The 19,056-nt window shown below is 39.5% G+C and overlaps 1 protein-coding gene and 1 long non-coding RNA gene across 2 annotated transcripts in view; one reads left to right on the top strand and one right to left on the bottom strand.

The window, feature by feature from the left end:
* Positions 1-19,056, top strand: part of LOC143647387 (uncharacterized) — a 144,063-nt gene that overhangs the window by 2,095 nt on the left and 122,912 nt on the right. Inside the window, exon 2 of the long non-coding RNA XR_013158022.1 lies at positions 638-784. This is a non-coding gene — a long non-coding RNA (uncharacterized LOC143647387). The remainder of the gene's footprint in view (positions 1-637; positions 785-19,056) is intronic.
* Positions 1-19,056, bottom strand: part of ERBIN (erbb2 interacting protein) — a 271,624-nt gene that overhangs the window by 249,911 nt on the left and 2,657 nt on the right. The window contains exons 2-3 of the mRNA XM_077117317.1: positions 7,591-7,648; positions 5,620-5,775 (exon numbers count right to left, since the gene is read on the bottom strand). The gene's annotated coding sequence lies outside the window, so the exon portion shown is untranslated. The remainder of the gene's footprint in view (positions 1-5,619; positions 5,776-7,590; positions 7,649-19,056) is intronic.

Here is a 19,056-nt window from a genome sequence, read left to right as displayed (position 1 = left end):
CATTTTGAGTGGGTACTGAAGCAAGAAGAGGCTCTGTGACATATCCAGGCTGCTGTGCAAGCTGCTCTGCCACTTGGGCCATATGATCCAGCACATCCAGTGGTGCTGGAAGTGTCAGTGGCAAATACAGATGCTGTCTGGATTCTTTGGCAGACCCCTATAGGAGAATCACAATGCAGACCCTTAGGATTTTTTGGGGGGGATGCATGGGCAGGAATTGGACCTGGCTCTGTAAGATTTTGGAGAACAGCCTCGCCATTCTCTATATATAGCTACTCTCTTTGTGATAAACACCTTTTGGCCCGCTACTGAGCCTTAGAAACTAAATGCTTAACCATGAGCCACCAAGAAGCCATGAGGCCTGAGTTGACTATCATGAGATTGGTATAAATTTGGGCGTGCATAGAAGAACTCCATCATAAAATGGTAGTCGTATATATGAGATAGGGCTCAAGCAGGGCCTGAAGGCACAAGTGACATGAGGAAGTGGTCCAAATGCCCATGGTCCCTATTCCTGCCACATTATCTTTTCTTTCTCAGTCCATAACCATGACCTTTTAGGGAGTTCCTTACAATCACTTGACTGAAGAAGAGATAACTCGGATCTATTTTTACATTTGATTCTATATGATAACAGGTGCCGCAGGAAGCTGGGCACTGCAGCACTGCAGCTCCTTTCTGGGCTATCCCTGAAGGGCAGTGGTGAGAAGAAATCCACCCACGGGGTGAATTTCGAGCAGTGAACCTGCTGGTCTATTTTTCTTGGAAGAAGAACTGGCCAGAGGTAAGCTGAATACTGATCCTTGGGCTGTTGCTAATGCTTTGTCTAGACAGTCAGGGATTTGGAAGGAATAGGATTGGAAAATTGGTGACAAAGAGGTCAGGGGAAGAGTTATCTTTCTGAGTGGGCAAAAAACATGAAGATATTTGTGTCCTATGTCAATGCTCACCAGAGGATGACTTCAGCAGAGGAAGATTTTAATAATCAAGAGTATAGCATGACCCATTCTGTGGATACCAGGAAGACTCTTTCCTCAGCCACTCCTGTCATTGCCCAATGGGCTCATAACAAAGTGGTATGATGGAGGTTATGCATGGGTTCAGCAACATAGACTTTCACTCACCAAGTTCGTTTGGCTACAGCCATTGATGAATGACCAATCTGCCAGCAGCAGAGACCCACACTCAGTACCTGATATGGCACCCTTCCCTGAGCCTGCTATCTGGCAGTAGGTTGATTATTTTGGACCATTTCTGTCATGAAAAAGGCAGCAATTTGTTCTAACTGGGATAGACACATGTATTACTTTGCTGATGCTCCTGGAATGCAATATACGAGAAATGGAATGGCTTTTACTTTTTTTTTTTTTTTGCATGGGCAGGCACCAGGAATTGAACCCGGGTCTCCGGCATGGCAGGCAAGAATTCTGTCACTGAGCCACCATGGCCCACCCATGGAATGGCTTTTAAAAAGGGAATTTAGTAAGTTACAAGTTTACAGTTCTAAAGCTATAAATATGTCCTAACTAGGACATCCAGAGAAAGATACTGTGCTGGTTTGAAATGAGGTATGTACCCTAGAAAAGCCATGTTTTAATCCTAATCCCATTTTGTAAAGGCAGCCATTTCTTCTAATCCCTATTCAGTATTGTATGTCTGAAACTGTAATCAGATCATCTTCCTGGAGATGTGATTTAATTAAGAGTGGTTGTTAAACTGGATTAGGTAGAGGCATGTTTCCACCCCTTTGGGTGGGTCTTGATTAGTTTCTGAAGTTCTATAAAAGAGGAAACACTCTGGAGAATGAGAGATTCAGAGAGAGCAGAGAACAACATCAGCCATGAGAAGCAGAGAGCCCACCAGCCAGCAACCTTGGAGATGAAGAAGGAAAACGCCTCCCAGGGAGCGTCATGAAACAGGAAGCCAGGAGAGAAAGCTAGCAGATGATGCCTTGCTCACCATGTGCCCTTCCAGCTGAGCAAGAAACCTTAACTGTGTTTGCCATGTGCCTTCACACTTGAGACAGAGAGACCCTGAACTTCATCAGCCTTCTTGAACCAAGGTATCTTTCCCCGGGTGCCTTTGATTGAGCATTTCTATAGACTTATTGTAATTGGGGCATTTTCTCGGTCTTAGAACTGTAAACTAGAAACTTATTAAATTCCTCTTTTTAAAAGCCATTCCATTTCTGTTATGTTGCATTCCGGCAGCTAGCAAACTAGAACAGATATCTTAGCTCAAGGAATGGTGATCTGGGAAGACATGTGACTGGTGTCTGCTGGTCCTTGTTCAGTTTCGTGGCTTCCAGTTTCTGATGCCAGTGGTCTCCTCTCTACGTGTCTGTGGGCATTCACTTAGCTGCTCCAAGACACAGCTTTGGGTTTCGTCTCTTAGCTTAGCATCTGCCAGGGCCAGAGATTTCTTCTCTTCAGGTTCCAGCTATTTCTGTTAGTTCTTGCTTAGCGCCTGGGCTATTTCTGTCTTGATCTCCAACTGTCTACATCAGCTCTGTTGTTTCTATCTGCTCCAAAGATTTTTCCAAAAATCTTTCCTCTTTCATCAGCCCCGCCTGAATGGGCAGAGTTGCAACTCCATCTAACCAAACAGTCACACCCTCAGTTGGGTGCGCCACATCTCTGAGGAGATAATCTAATCAAAATCTTCTGCCCTACAACATTGAATCAGGATTCTGCCCCCACACAATTGGGTCAGAATTAAAACATGGCTTTTCTGGGGTACAGAATAGATTCCAACCAGCACAGGCACATACTCTGGATATGGGTTTGCCTTCCCTGTACACGGTGCTTCTGACAGTTATCATCTGTTCTGGCTTGAAAGGATGTATGTCCCCTAGAAAAGCCATGTTTTAATCTAAATCCCATTTCATAAAGGCAGAATAATCCCTATTCAATACTGCATGTTTGAAACTGTAATCAGATCATCTCCCTGGAGATGTGACTTAATCAAGAGTGGTTGTTAAAATGGATTAGGTGACGACATGTCTCCACCCATTTGGGTGGGTCTTGATTGGTTTCTGGAGTCCTATAAAAGAGGAAACATATGGAGAATGAGGAGAGTCAGAGAGAGCAAAGAATGTTGCAGCACCACGAAGCAGAGTCCACCAGCCAGTGACCTTTGGAGATAAAGAAGGAAAAAATGCCCCCTGGGGAGCTTCATGAAACAGAAAGCCAGGAGAAGAAGCTGGCGGATTACGCCGTGTTCGCCATGTGCCTTCCACTTGAGAAAGAAACCCAGAACTTCATCGGCTTTCTTGAACCAAGATATCTTTCCCTGGATGCCTTAGATTGGACACTTCTATAGACTTGTTTTAATTAAGACATTTTCTCAGCCTTAGAACTGTAAACAGGCAACTTATTAAATGGCTTTTAAAGCCATTCCGTTTCTGGTATATTGCATTCCAGCAGCTAGCAAACTAGAACACCATCTTTGAACTTACAGAATGCCTCATCAGTGCAGGATATTCCACACAGCATTGCTTCTGATCATGGAACCCACTTCATAGCAAATGAAATATGTGAATGGGTATACGCTCATGGAATTTTCTGGTTTTACCGTGATTCCCATCATGCTGAAGCAGCTGGACTGATAGATTGGTGGAATGACCTTTTGAAAACTCAATTATTTTGCCAACTATGTGGCACCACTCACTATTACCCCTAGTCATCCACTAGAAATTTTTTTTGCTTCCTGTTCCTGCAACCTTGAGCTCTGCTGATCTACAGATCTTAGTTCCAAAGGGAGGAGTTTTCACCAGGAGACACAACAACGATTCCATTCATCTGGAAGTTAAGAATGTCACGGGGCCACTTTAGGCTTCTCATGCCTCTGAATCAACAGGCAAAGAAGGGGATTACTGTACTGGCTGGGGTGATTGACCCTGACTATCAAGGAGAACTAGGGCTACAGCTACACAATGGAAGTAAAGAGGAGTTTGCCTGGAATACAGGAGATCCCCTAGGGTGTCTCTTGGCACTACCATACCCTGTGATTAAAGCCAATGAAAAACTGCAACAACCCAATCCAGTCATGACTACCAGTGGCCCAGAAACTTCAGGAATGAACATTTGGGTCACCCCACCAGGGAAAGAACCACGGCCAACTGAAGTGCTTGCTGAGGGTAAAGGGAACATGGAATGGGTAGTGGAAGAAGGTAGTGATAAATATGAACTGTGACCACATGACCAGTTACAGAAACAAGGACTGTGATGTATGAATATTTCCTCCTTGTTCTAAGTGTGTTTGTATATTTTTTACATAAAGCAAATATCTTTGCTTCCTTCTCTATTGTATCCCCTTATCACATGACATAAGTTGTATTGTTCATGTCATAGTATTTAAATTATAGTATAGCAAGTTTAAGAGTGAATGTTTCTCACTCAAGCCCAAGTCTGCAAGTGAAATCATTGTGTTCTCCCCTACATGGCACATAATATCCAGTGGTGAAAGTCTCCCTGGCAGCGTGAGAGAGGACTCCAAGGGATGAGCCTGGCCCTGGCACCGAGGTATCAACAATGCCATCTAGACCAAAAGGGGGAAAAGAAGTGTAACAAATTAGGTATCAGTGGCTGACAGAGTTCAAATAGTCAAGAGGCTACTCTGGAGGCCACTCTTACACAAGCTTCAGTTAGACATTGCTACCTACCATAACTTGCCAAACCCCAACCAAAACCATTCCTGCCAATCCTGAAAAACACCTAGGGCAGTATATAAGATTCTACAAAAGTTCCATGCATTAGGGTAACTTTCCAGAAGCCTACAACTTCCAGAGGGTCCTTGGACCAGATAGTCCTGAAATGCAGAGGGAACAGCCTCTCCAGAATATCAAGTAGTTCCATCCTCTATCCCATATTATCAACAGCCCCTTCCAACATGAAAAGGAATGGGCATAGCCCAAATACCCCTAAAGAGAGAGGCAGAAAGATCAAAGGTGAATGTGGAGTTATACAGAGAAGGTAGGGTTTAACAAATGAGTATGACTGCTGAATTATTATACTGATATTTCTTTTAGTCTCCAGTATTTTAGAGCAGCTAGAAATAAAAACTTAAAATTGTGGAATTGCAAATCATACCAAACTCTGAAATCTATTCTACAAGTAATCGTTGCAATATGCTTTGAAATGTTTTGCTTTTTTGTGTATATGCTATTTTTCACACAAAAAAGAAAAAACACCAATTGTAATGATAAATATATATATATATATATATATATATTTGCCCCCCCAAGCAATACTCATTTTCAAGAACACATGCAAACATAAAGAAAAATTTTAACAATAATAACTTTAGAATGCTTACCTATGAGGGAGGAATGAGAAAGAAATAAAAGGGAATAAAGGAACTATAAAAAAAAAAGAATGAATGTTACTTAAGGACTTGCACTCTGTTCTGGAGAGATTTAGTGCGTTTCTGGTTGTACACAGCACAGTGGAGTATTATTAGGCAAATATACCTGTCATTGCTTTTTACTTAGAGATTATGTATGGTTTAAGGCGAGGTGTATGGCTGCCAAGCTGACAAGGGGTGGACTGTGATGGCTAGGCTCAGTTGTCAACTTGGGGAAGTAATGGTGCCCAGTTGTCTGGTCAAGCAAGCACTGACCTGTTACTGTGAGGACATCTCCTGGACTTAAATCATCAGTAAGTTGATTGCATTTATAGCTGATTACATCTATAATCAACCAAGGAGAGTTTCTTCAGCAATGAGAGATGTTTTCATCTAATCAGTTGAAGGCTTTAAAAGGAGAAGTGATGACTTCTGCATTCGGAAAAGAGAAGAGAGCATTTTCATTTCTACTTCAGCCAGTCAGCTTCTCTTGGAGAATTCATTGAAACCTTCATCAGAGTTGCCAGTTTGCTTCCTGCCCTTCAGAATTTGGACTCATGCAACCCTATAGTTGTGTGAGACACTTTTATAAAATCTCAAAATATTTACAGATATCTCCTGTTGGTTCTATTTCCCTAGAGAACCCTGACTATCTACATATTTTCAAATTGCTCACTGCCTGGGAAATTATATCAATTTATGTTCTCACAGAAGGTGTTCTTTGCAAATTCACCAATACCATATATTATCAACGAAGGAACTTTTTGAGCAAGGATATGACATGATCATAGTTGTTGTACATCATGTAGCTGGTCTATTCCAGATAATTGTTTTTAATACATAATTCATTATCTATTTAAAGTCTTAAATCCATAAACTGGGTAATCAAACAGTAAGGAAATGAAAATTTCTAGTGTATTTGGATGTCAACTAAACATAGAATAAGTTTCATTTGACAGAAAACTTATTTTATTGCATTAAGTCATTGCTTCTCAAATCTTGATATATATTGAAATCATCTGGGAAATTCTAAAAATACTGATATCTAGGTCCTACTCCCAGGATTCTCATTTAATTGATCTGCAATGAGACCTAAGCATCAAGAGTTTTTTAAGCTCCTTAGATGATTCTGTTTTGGCTTGCTAAAGCTGCCAGAATGCAATATACCAGAAATGGAACAGCTTTTTTTTTTGGGTGGGCAGGTACGGGAAATTGCACCTGGGTCTCTGGTATGGCAGGCAAGAACTCTGCCTGTTGAGCCACCATGGTCTGCCTTGGAACAGCTTTTAAAAAGAGAATTTATTACTTTACAAGTTTACAGTTCTAATGCCATAGAAATGTCCAAACTAAGACATCCAGAGAAAGATAACTTAACTCCAAATTAAAGGCCAATATCTGTCACATGGGAAGGCACATGCCTGGCGTCTGCTGGTCCTTGTTCTTGGTTCTTTGGTTTCTGGTTTCTGATGCCAGTGGTTTCTTCTCTAAGCATCTGTGGGCCCTCACTTAGCTCCCCCAGGAGGATCCTGGCTTGCTTAACATTTCATGGAAAGGTACATGGTGATGTCTGCTGGTCCTCAAGCATCTATGTCTAGTCCTCTGCTCTCCCTGTCAGCACTCCAAACATCTCCAGGCATCTCTGTCAGTTCTGAAGCAACTGTTTTCCAAGCATCTGCATCTGAAGTTTCTCCAAAAAGGACTCTAGTAAACTAAAGATCCACCTTGAATGGGAGAGCCACATCTCTATCTAATCAAAACCCACACCCATACTTAGGTGAGTCACATCTCCATGAAATAATCTAACCACAAGATCACACCCACAACTACAATCCAATTAGAGTTTCCCACCTTAAACAGTAGACCTGGCCACACAAGATTGGATTCTGGTTAAACCATGGCTTTTCTGGGGAACATAATAGTTTCAAACCAGCATAGATTCTAATGTGAGTCAAGATTGACAACCCCTGCTATAAATGTTATTGTTAAAACATCCTTGAACTCCATGCCTGCCAATCTAATAAAGATACTCCCTGTATCTTTCTTTTACTGAGTCTCTCTTAAAAGAGTGAGGATTGAAAGTATGATATGTGTTTCACATTTGGGGGGAACCTCTCTAAATTCAAACCAGGCACCGTTTAGTAATAGTCTGAAAAATATATAACTCTTTTCTTGGCCAAAACGCTGGATTGTTTTCCAAGGTTTAATTCCATTTCTATATCTTGAAAAGATTAGAAAATGTAAGTATACCTGGGTTTATCAGACATTCTGTTAGATCTCCAGTGAATTAAACGGAAGCCTGGTAAATCTGCAGAAAACAAACAAACATGGTTCTTAGAACATTCTCTGGAAGATGAAATGTACAAGTTAGAACAGCTCTGGCTTGGCTGACATACAAAAATAGATGAGATTTATACAAGGCAACATTAGAATAATAAATAAGCTAGACCAATGGAAAATTGTTCTTTAGGTACTTCAACTGCTTGAGATCTAACTTCCCCCATCTTGTTACTATATAATCATCAAGCATATTCATTGTGATTAATGATATTGGAAGGAAAATCTCACCATGTTTGGAGGGGCAAATGTCCTTTCACCCTACTGACTGGGAGAATGAGTCACTAATGTCCCAGGGACCTTAGGATATTTTGGTGCTCCATGTAAACCTATCACTGCCAAGCATCAACTTATATCATTAAGTGAACTTCTGAGGGGTAGGGAATATGGTGTTAAAACTTGGTGCAGGGCGGGCCACGGTGGCTCAGCAGGTAAGAGTGCTTGCCTGCCATGCCCGAGGACCCAGGTTCGATTCCCGGTGCCTGCCCATGTAAAAAAAAAAAAAAAAAAAAAAAAGTTTAAAAACTTGGTGCAGGCGTGGTGTGATGGTGGCTCAATGGCAGAGTTCTCACCAGCCATGCCAGATACCTGGGTTCAGTTCCCAGTGCCTGCCCATGCAAAAACAAAAAGCAAAAAACTTGGTGCAGAATTTCTATTGTAGGCGATGGAATATTTGGGTAAGGAAAATGGTGATGGTAGCACCATACTGTGAATGTAATTAACACCACTGAATTATATATTTGAATATGATTAAAGGAGGGAAATTTTAGGTTGTGTGTATATATATATATATATTTGTGTATATATATATACATATACATATATCATTAAAATAAAAATAAAATAAAAAGGTGACCTCAACTTTTCAGAGATGGAAACTGAGCTCTAACTTTGGGAATCTGAGTTTCACATTGTGCCTGGGTTGGTAGCCAAGGCTGAGAGGCAGCAACCACCTTCCAGGTATGATGAGAAGTGGGTTGTGATCACCGAGATGAGAGCATGAGGCCTGGGATTCATTTCCTGACATCTCACAGGAAAAAGGATGGCTCTATCCAGGTGTGTATTGGTAAAACAGCTCAGGTGCATGTGTGGGGAGGGAGCGGGGACAGGAAGCCGAGAAATGGGTGAAGGCCCTGATTTATAGCATTTTGAAGTTTCTGTGGTGAAAACTCCCTTCAAGATGGATTCAAGCTACCCAGGGTTTAACAATCAGCTCACAAAATTCCTGAACATTTAACAACCAGCTCTCTCTAACCTTAGGGGTAGGCTCCAGTAATACTGGCTCTACCTCACTAAGGATCAGCAATCTCGGTTTTCTGACAGTGGTTACAAATTGACAGCCAAGACAGAGTCTGATTATTAGAGTTGAGGCCATTTTGTTGCTCGAAATTCTGCCTAAGCATAGCTCTCAACTAGACCACATGTTTCTCAATACTTGCTTTCAAAAAGGCTGTAACAATGGAAAAGCATTTCAAAGAAATTTATTTATAAGAGCAGAAAGTCAAAAATTAAGGAAAATAATTATTTGGGGCTGGTCCATGCAATGTACTGAAATTTCAAAAAAATTTAATCTAATAACTTAATCTACTCATCAACAGTTATAGCCGCATGTTTGTCCATATTCCTGTTTCCTACCAAAGTACAAATACTTTGTTAGGAATGAGCAACTGCTCCAGATTCCATTTTACTTGGCCAAAATATGATTTGAAATCTTTTTGGAAGAAAGGGCTTCTCTGTTTCTCTTGTGAAGTCCTATGTCCATCAAATGGACAGCTTCTAGAATAGGGACAGACCCTGACTGGCCTGGCTCCTATTAGGAGAGAAACCAGTCTACCTCTCCCTGGAAAATGATCATTTCTAGACCTGTATTTATAAAAGATAGTCATTATTTTTATTTAAAAATTTTGCCTTAAAAATATCAGAAATGCATGAATAAAACGTCAATAAAATACTGTTTGAAATAATCATCATATGTGCTTTCCATATGAAAGCCATAAAAACTGCTTATTATATTATTCTCATACAAAAATAATAACAGCTTGCAATTGCATAATAGAGTATCCTGGACAACCAAAAGAATCAAATATCTAGCAATAAATTTACCCAGAGATGTAAAGGACCTATACACAGAAAACAACAAAACTGTAAATAAAATCAAGGAAGACCTAAATAAATGGAAGGGCATACCATGTTCATGAATTGGAGGATTAAATGTAGTTAAGATGTCATTTCACCCTAAATGATTCAACACAATACCAATCAAAATCCCAACAACTTATTTTGCAAAAATAGAAAAACCAATAATCAAATTTGTTTGGAAAACAGGGTGCCCCCAAATAGCTAAAAACACCTTGAGAAAGAATATTGAAGTGGGAGTCTCATACAACCTGATTTTAAAGCATATACAAAGCTACAGTGCTCAAAGCAGCATGATACTGTCATAAAGATAGATATACCAACCAATGGAATTGAATTGAGAGTTCAGAAATAGACCGTCTCATCTATGGACAATCAATTTTTGACAAAACGGCCAAGTCCACTCAACTGGGACAAAACAGCCTCTTCAACAAATGGCACCAGGAGAACTGGCACCATTTTTCATTTATCAAAAAAAATGAAAAAGGACCTTATTCTAGTTTGCTGGTTGCTGGAATGCAGCACACCAGAGATGGATTGGCTTTTAATAAAAGGGGATTTATTTTGTTAAAAATGTATAGTTCTTCAGAGGCAAAGCAGGTAACTTTCAATTGAGGTTCTTTTCTTACATGGGAAGGCACAAAGCGATCTCAGCTGGCCTTCTCTCCAGGCCTCTGTGTTCCAAAAACGTTCCCCAGGGTGATTCCTTTCTGCATCTCCAAAGGCCTGGGCTGAGCTGCAAGTACTAAGATGAGGCATACTGAGCTGCTTGGGCTGTGCTCTCTCATTTAAGCACCCAGCCAATTAAATCAGACATTATTCATTGTAGCAGGCACGCTGCCTAGCCAACTGTAGATGTAATCAGCAACAGATGAGGTTCACATGCCATTGGCTCGTGTCCACAGCAGTAGACTTAGGCACCTTCACCTGGCCAGGTTGAATACCTGAACCTAACTATCACATGTCCTTGTGTGTTGACACAAGTTGACAAAGTTACCCTTGTCAACTTGGTAACTATACACATCACCTTAACGATATTAAAGTGACAAAAATTCTCTTCCGGCTGTGGGCCTATGAATCTCAAAACAAGTTACCTGGTGACAATATGCAAAGGAGGGACAGTCACAGGATACATGTTTTCATTTCCATAGGGAGAAACTGGAAGGAACACAGATGTCACAAGACCCAAATAGTTCTGAAAACCTGCAGGGCAAACTCTACTGGATTACAAAGTCTGAAAGTCATTTATCCTTCGGCTTTACAAAGTGGCAGTCCCACCTTTTCCAAGGGCCTATGCAATGGCCCGCCTCTTTCTGAATCAACCTCGTGGGACATTGAGGAGACCACCTTTTTCTCGGCTCCACTCTCTCCAAGCATCAGGGCCACACCTGGGCTCTCTACCATTTCCTGCCCACATGCTCAACCCCTCCATGTGGTGGCAGCCAGGTTCTCCCCAGTTCCCAAAGAACGTGCTGTACCTTCTCCAAGGCCTGAGGCTGTACAACTCTTTCACTGCAATGAGGTGGGAGACTCATCCTCACCCTTCAGGGTAAGCTCACCCTCTCCGTGTATATGGGTGGGTCCACTCTCCCAGCCCGAGGTTTCTTGGCTTTAGACCCAAACTTCCATGGTTCTCACTCTGCAAACTCCAATTTGTCCCTTTTGTGTTCCCCTTTGTCCAGATTGGCAGGGATTACTTTTACACCACAGTCTCTTCAAGCACTCCAGGACTTCTCCATCATTCTCTTCACAGTTCCTCCAAAATCTTCCCCTTATCCATCCAAAAAACTGGTCCAACATGACTTGTATTTGTAAACTGCAGCAGCATCCCACTCTCTGGTATCAAAACCTGTTCTAGTTTACTAGCTACTGGAATGCAATATACCAGAAGTGGAATGGTTTTTAAAAAGGGGAATTTAATATGTTGCTAGTTTACAGTTCTAAGGCCGAGATAATGTCCCCATTAAAGCAAGTCTATAGAAATGTCCAATCTAAGGCATCCATGGAAAGATACCTTGGTTCAAGAAGGCCAATGAAGTTCAGGTTTCTCTCTCAAGTAAGCACATGGCAAACACAGTCAGGGTTTCTCTCTCATCTGGAAAGGCATGTGGCAAACATAGCATCACCTGCTAGCTTTCTCTCCTGGCTTTCTGTTTCACGAAGCTCCCCAGGAGGCATTTTCCTTCTTCATCTCCAAAGGTCGCTGACTGGCAGACTCTCTGCTTCTCGTAGCTACATCATTCTGCTGCCTCAGACTCTCTAGCATTCTCCAAAATGTTTTCTCTTTTATAGGATTCCAGTAAACTAATCAAGACCCACCCAAATCCAGTTTAACAACCACTCTTGATTGAGTCACATCTCCCGGGAGATGATCTAATCACAGTTTCAAACATACAGTACTGAATAGGGATTAGAAGAAACAGCCATCTTTATAAATATAGAGAAATAAAGACATCTAGCAAAGGTAACAATATGGGTAATATTAAATTTATAAATATTAAATAAATTTATAAAATTTATAAATTTATTAAAACATGGCTTTTCTAGGTACATACATCCTTTAAAACCATCACATGGATCAAAGATTAAACATTAGAGCTAAGGCTATAAAACTCCTGGTAGAAAATATAGGGAAATACCTGAAAGATCTTGTGGGAGGAGGTGGTTTCATAAAACTTATACACAAAGAGCAAACAATGAAAGATGAGATTTAAAAATGGCATCTCTTCAAAATTAAATACTTTTGTAGATCAAAGGACTTTGACAAGAAAATAAAAAGTCAGCCTACACAATAGGAGAAAATATTTGGAAACCACATATATGATAAGGGTTTAATATTCAGAACATAGAAAGAGAGCCTGCATAGCTCATTTAAACAACCCAAATACATGGAGCTCAGAATGGGAATGAAGGCTTGTAATTCTGCATAGCTCAAAGTAATACACAGATACATCCCACAATACATTGGGCAGATAATTTAAAAGTATTGACAAAGTCCCTTAAAGGACAGGAGAAAAAATGTGAAATTTTTCAACTTCCCCACTAGGGAAACCCCTGATACTGTCTCAAACATTAGGGACTCCCAAGTTAGTAGATCCAGCCCTTGATCCTGGTTTTTTTTGGATTTTTAACATATATACAAAGCAAAGAAATAAAAAAGCAACCATTTCCAAAGAATTCTTTAACAAGTAGTTATAGGACAGATCCCAGAGTTTGTCATGGGCTACCATAGGATCTTCTCAGATTTTTCCTTCTAGCTGCTCCAGAATACAGGAGGCTAGAGGGCTTTAAAATTTTTTTATCGTCACAATCAACTTTTTTCCTTTTTTTGTGAAAAATAACAAATATACAAAAAAGCTATAAATTTTAAAGCACAGCACCACAATTAGTTGTAGAACATATTTCAGACTTTGACATGGGTTATAGTTCCACAATTTTAGGTTTTTACTTCTAGCTGCTTTAAAATACTGGAAACAAAAAGAGATACCAATTTCATGATTCAGCATTCATATTCATTTGTTAAATCCTATCTTCTCTGTATAACTCCACCATCACCTTTGATCTTCGCATACCTCTCTTAAGGGGTGTTTGGGCTATGGCCATTCTAACTTTTTCATATTGGAAGGGTCAGTCGTAATATGGGGTATGGAGATGAAACTATCTGATGTTCTGGAGAGGCTGAGCTAAGTTTCAGGACTTATCTGGACCAGGGACCCATTTGGAGGTTGGAGGTTTCTGGAAAGTTACTCTAATGCCTGGAACCCTGTGGAATCTTATAAATTGCCCTAGGTGTTCGTTAGGATTGGCTGGAATGGTCCTGGTTGGGGGTTGGCAGGTTATGATAGGTAGCAAGGTCCACCTGAAGCTTGTGTAAGAGCAAAATCCAGAGTAGCCTCTCAACTCTATTTGAACTCTCTCTGCCACTGATACTTTATTAGTTACACTTCTGTTCCCCTTTTTGGTCAGGATGGAATTGTTGATCCCATTGTGCCAGGGTCCTTGATCTTGAAGCTTGCTGTTGTGAAGCTTATTTCTATAGTGGAGAAGCTAAGCCTACCTACAGTTTGCCTAAGAGTTACTTCCAGAAAACCTATTTTGTTGCTTAGATATGGTCTCTCTCTCTCTCTCTCTCTCTCTCTCTCTCTCTCCCCCCCCCAACTCTGTAAGTAAAATCATTACTCTCCCCCTTACATAGGACGTGACATCCATGTGTGACATTCTCCCTGGCAACATGGGGCATGATTCCCAGGAATGAGCCTGGCCCTGGCACCGTGAGATCAACAATACCTTCCTGACCAAAGGGTGGAAAAGAAATGTAACAAAATAAGATATCAGTGGCTAAGAGAATTCAAATAGAGTTGAAAGGCTATTCTGGAGGATACTCATAGGCAAGCTTCAGTTAGATATTCCTAATTACCAGTTTGTCAAACCCCAACCACCATCATTCCTGTTAATCCTAAAGAACACCTGGGGCTCTATCTGAGATTCTACAAAAGTTTCACATGCTAAGATTACGTTCCACACCATAAGTACATGAAATCTTGAGTAAGGGATGAGATTCTGTAGGTTTGTCCAGAGTGATGCCCCAGTAAATCCCAGAGTAATTTAAACAGTGAATAAAGAAGTATCTGCAAAGTCCCCTTGGGGGGAATGGCAAGAAAAGGGGAAATTCAACTTCCCCATGTGGAGAACTCCTGATGTTCTCACAAGCAGTGCGGACAACCAAAGCTACAGGCTGAGACCCCCATCTTGAGGTTTGTTCATATGAAACTTAACCCCACAAAGGATAGGTCAAGCCTACTTAAAATTAGGCCTAACAGTCACCCGCAGAGAACCTCTTTTGTTGCTCAGATGTGGCCTCTATCTGTCAGCCAACATGACAAGCAAACTCACTGCTCCCCTCCCACACCCCCCACATGGGACATGACTCTCAGGGGTGAGGACCTCCCTGGCAATGTGGGACAGAAATCCTAGAATGAGCTGGAATTCAGCATCAAGGAAATGAGAAAACCTCCTAGACCAAAAGGGGGAAGAGAGAAATGAGACAACATAAAGTGTCAATGGCTGAGAGATTCCAAACAGAGTCGAGAGGTTATCCTAGAGGTTATTCTTACGCATTATATAGATACCACCCTTTACATTAAGGTATACTGGAGAGGCTGGAGGGAAGTGCCTGAAAATGTGGAGCTGTGTTCCAGTAGCCATGTTTCTTGAAGATGATTATATAATGATTTAGATTTTGCAATGTGACTGTGTGATTGTGAAAACCTTGTGTCTGATGCTCCTTTTATCTATGGTATGGACAGATGAGTAAAACATAAGGATTCAAAATAAATAAATAATAAGGGGAACAAATATTAAAATAAATTTAGTAGATTGAAATGCTAGTGATCAATGAAAGGGAGTGGTAAGGGGTATAGAAAAAAATAGGGGAAACAAAGGCCAAAATATATTGGGTAGATGGAAATACTAGCAGTCACTGAGAGGGAGGGGTAAGGGGTATGGTATGCACAAGTTTTTTTCTTTTTATTTCTTTTTCTGAATTGATGCAAATGTTCTAAGAAATGATCATGGTGATGAATAACAACTATGTGATGATATTGTGAGTTATTGATTATATACCAAGAATGGAATGATCGTATGATACGAATGTTCGTGTTTGTATGTTGTTATGTTTAGGAAAAAAATTTTAATTAAAAAAAAAAGATTACATTTCAGAAACCTATAACCTCCAGATGGTTCCTAGGCCAGATAAGTCCTGAAACCCAGAAGCAACCGCCTTTCCAAAAACAGCAACTAGTTCCACTGCCCTACCCCATATTATCAACAGCCCCTTCCAACATGAAAAAGTTAGAATGGGCATAAACCAAATACCTCTAAAGATGTAGAGAAGGATCAAAGGAGAAGCAGGAGTTATAACAGAGAATATAGGTTTTAACAAATGAGTATGACTGCTGAATCATTATATTGATATTTCTTTTAGTCTCCAGTGTCTGGGAGAAGCTAGAAGGAAAAACCTGAAATTGCAGAACTGTAACCCATACCAAACTTTGGAATCTATTCTATAACTACATGTTACAATGTACTTTGAAATTTATTGCTTTTTGCTTTTATGTATATATATATTATTTAAAGAGAAGGAGAGTATTACAGAGAAGATAGGATTTAACAAAGGAGTATGATTACTGAATCATTATATTGATATTTCTGTTGGTCTCCAGGGTCTTAGAGCAGCTAGAAGAAAAAACAAAATATCGTGGAACTGTAACCCATACCAGACATTAAAATCTGTTCTATAACTACTTGTTAAAATGTACTTAGAAATGTATTGCTTTTTTGTATATATACATTACATTTCACAATAAAAAAATAAAAAATAAAGAGATCTTACAATTCAACAATAAAAAGTTAAACAACCTAATTAAAAAGTGGGTAGATAGCCTTGCATGTGGGAGACCCAGGTTCGATTCCCGGACCATGCACCCACCCCCCCCGATTCAAAAAAAAGTGAATGGACACTTTTCCAAGGAGGAAATACAAAGGGCTAAAAGGCATATGAAAAGATATGCGACCTCACTAGCTATTAGGGAAATGCAAATCCAAACCACAATGATGTACGTTTCACACCTACTAGAATGGCCATTTTATATATATATATAATATATATATATATTATATATATATATAAATCTTTAAATTATAAGTGCTGAAGAGGATTTGGAGAAATAGGTACACTTATTCAATGTTAGTGGGAACATAGAATGGTGCAACCACTGGGGAAGGCAGTTTGGTGGTTCCTCAGGAAGCTAAGTATAGAATTGCCATCTGATCCAGCAATCCCATCACTAGGTATATATTTGAAAGAACTGAAAGCAGGTATACGAATAGACATTTTCACACTGATGTTCATAGCTGTATTATTCACTATTGCCAATAGATGGAAACAGCCCAAATATCCATCAATGGACGAGTGCATAAACAAACTGGTATTTATTACGCAGCTGTAAGACAGAATGAAGTCATAATGCACGCAACAACGTGGATGAACCTTAAGGACATTATGTTGCACAAAATAAGCCAGAAAGAAAAGGACAAATACTGTATGGTCTCACTAATATGAACTAAGTATAGTGACAAAGCTCTGAGAAGTAAATCTGAGAGCATAGTTTATCAGGAGTTAGAAAGAGGGTAGAGATTGGGCAATTGATGCTTCAGGAATACAGAATGTTTAATAAGGGTGATTGTAAAGGTTCAGAAATGGATAGTACAATAATGTGTGATGGCAGCACAACATCGTAAGTATAATGAACAAAGCTGTGTATGAGTGTGGTTGAAAGAGGAAGGCTAGGGCTGTGTATGCTACCATAAAAACTTAGCAAACTCTAGAGTGGAAGATGATGGTGGTAAATTGTACAAATATAAGAAAGGTTTTACATGAACTAGAGCAAATGTTGGTCAAATTATAATGTGTTAAAAATGGGATGGTTTATTGGAAAAATACAATCAATGCTAGCTAAGGTCTGTATTTAGTGGTTTATTGAAAAAATACAATCAATGCTAACTAAAGTCTGTAGTTAATAGTAACACTGTAATATTTTCTCATTAATTGTATCGAAGGCACTATACCAAAGCTAAATATCAATAGTAGGCGCATATAAGGGAGGTATATGGCTTTTTCCCCTTTCTTTTCAGAAGAAATGTGAATGTTCTCATATAAATTATGGTGGTGAATGCACATCTATGTAATTATACCAGGAGCTGTTGACTGTACACTTTGGGTGTGGGTTAGTCAGGGTTCTCTAGAGAAACAGAACCAACCGGAGAGATCTTTAAATATGAGACTTATAAACGTGTCTCATGCAACTGTGGGAATGGAAGAGTCCAAAATCCACAGGGCAGGCTGTGAAGCTGACAGCTCCAATGAAGGGTCTGGACGAACGCCACAGGACAGGCTCGCTGGTGAAGACACAGTGAAAGAGTCTCTCTTCTTCCTTAAAAGCCTTCAACGGATTAGGTTATCTTGTTGAGGAAGACATGCTTTAGTTGATGGCATATGTAATTAGCCACAGATGCAATCAACTGACTGATGACTTAATATACCAGCCTTCCAGTTCATCAACCAGCCACAAAATATCCTTGCAGCTATGGCCAGGCCAGTTTATTTTTTAAAAGATAAACTATTTTTAAAAAATAAACTACAAAAAAACTGTAAGTGCTGGAGGGAAAAAAAAAATAATTTTGAGTCTGTTTCCATTTCAGGTGGTAGAAAAGTTTTGGTAATGGACAGCAGTAATGGTAGCACAACATTTTGAATGTATTTAACACCTTCATACTGTATACTTGAAAGTAGTTAAAATGGAAAATTTTATACTGCACATTTGTTACCACAATAGCAATCAAAAAGAGAAACCATAAGAATGTATAATACAAAGAATGAACTCTAATGTAAATTATGGGCTTTAGTTAATAATATAACATAAAATGCTGGTTCATCAATTCTATGAAATGTATCCTATTAATGCAAACTGTTAATAATAGGGAAAACTGTGGGGAGGGTTATATGGAAATGCTGCACTTTCGTATGATTGTTCTGTAAATCTACAGCTGCTTAAAAAAATTTTTTTTTTAAAAAGAGAAACCTGGAGTATGAACAGATGTGGTTAGTTTGCACACTTAATGGGCAATGTGACTTTGAGCAAGTTATTTAATATCTCTAAGCCTTAGTTTCCTTGTTTGTAAAACAGAGATAAAAATAGTGCCTACTTCATCGGCATGATGTGAGAATCAAATGAGATAATAAAAATAAAGAACTTAGCACAGACTTGGTGCTTAGTCGATGCACAATAAATCATGAAATTACTATTAGTGCATTATTAGAGGACTTTACAAAGTCCTTTAATCAATCCAGTCTCATATGGTCTTTTATTATAATCATGTGAGGTATGAAAGATAAATATTATTATAGCCCTTTCAAAGATGAGGAAATGATGGCTTTTAAGAATTTGTCCAAGGTGGAATAGCTGCTGGATGGCAAGTCTTGGATATGCTTTTCACAATAAAATGTTTAATATTTAATTAACCATAACACTACCACACTGACTCAAAATAGGTTTTAGATAGCAAAAAAACTGATCTTCTAATCAGAAGATTTTTTTCATACATGAACATGGTAAATACTGCTAGTTACTGATTTTGGAAATACTATTATTCCTTGAAAACATCTACAAGTTTCTTCTGATAGCA

The sequence above is a fragment of the Tamandua tetradactyla genome, chromosome 9 (genome assembly GCF_023851605.1).
Source record: "Tamandua tetradactyla isolate mTamTet1 chromosome 9, mTamTet1.pri, whole genome shotgun sequence".
Classification (NCBI taxonomy): domain Eukaryota; kingdom Metazoa; phylum Chordata; class Mammalia; order Pilosa; family Myrmecophagidae; genus Tamandua; species Tamandua tetradactyla.
Note: the sequence above shows the minus strand (reverse complement) of the source record. Positions and strands in the feature narration are given on the sequence as shown.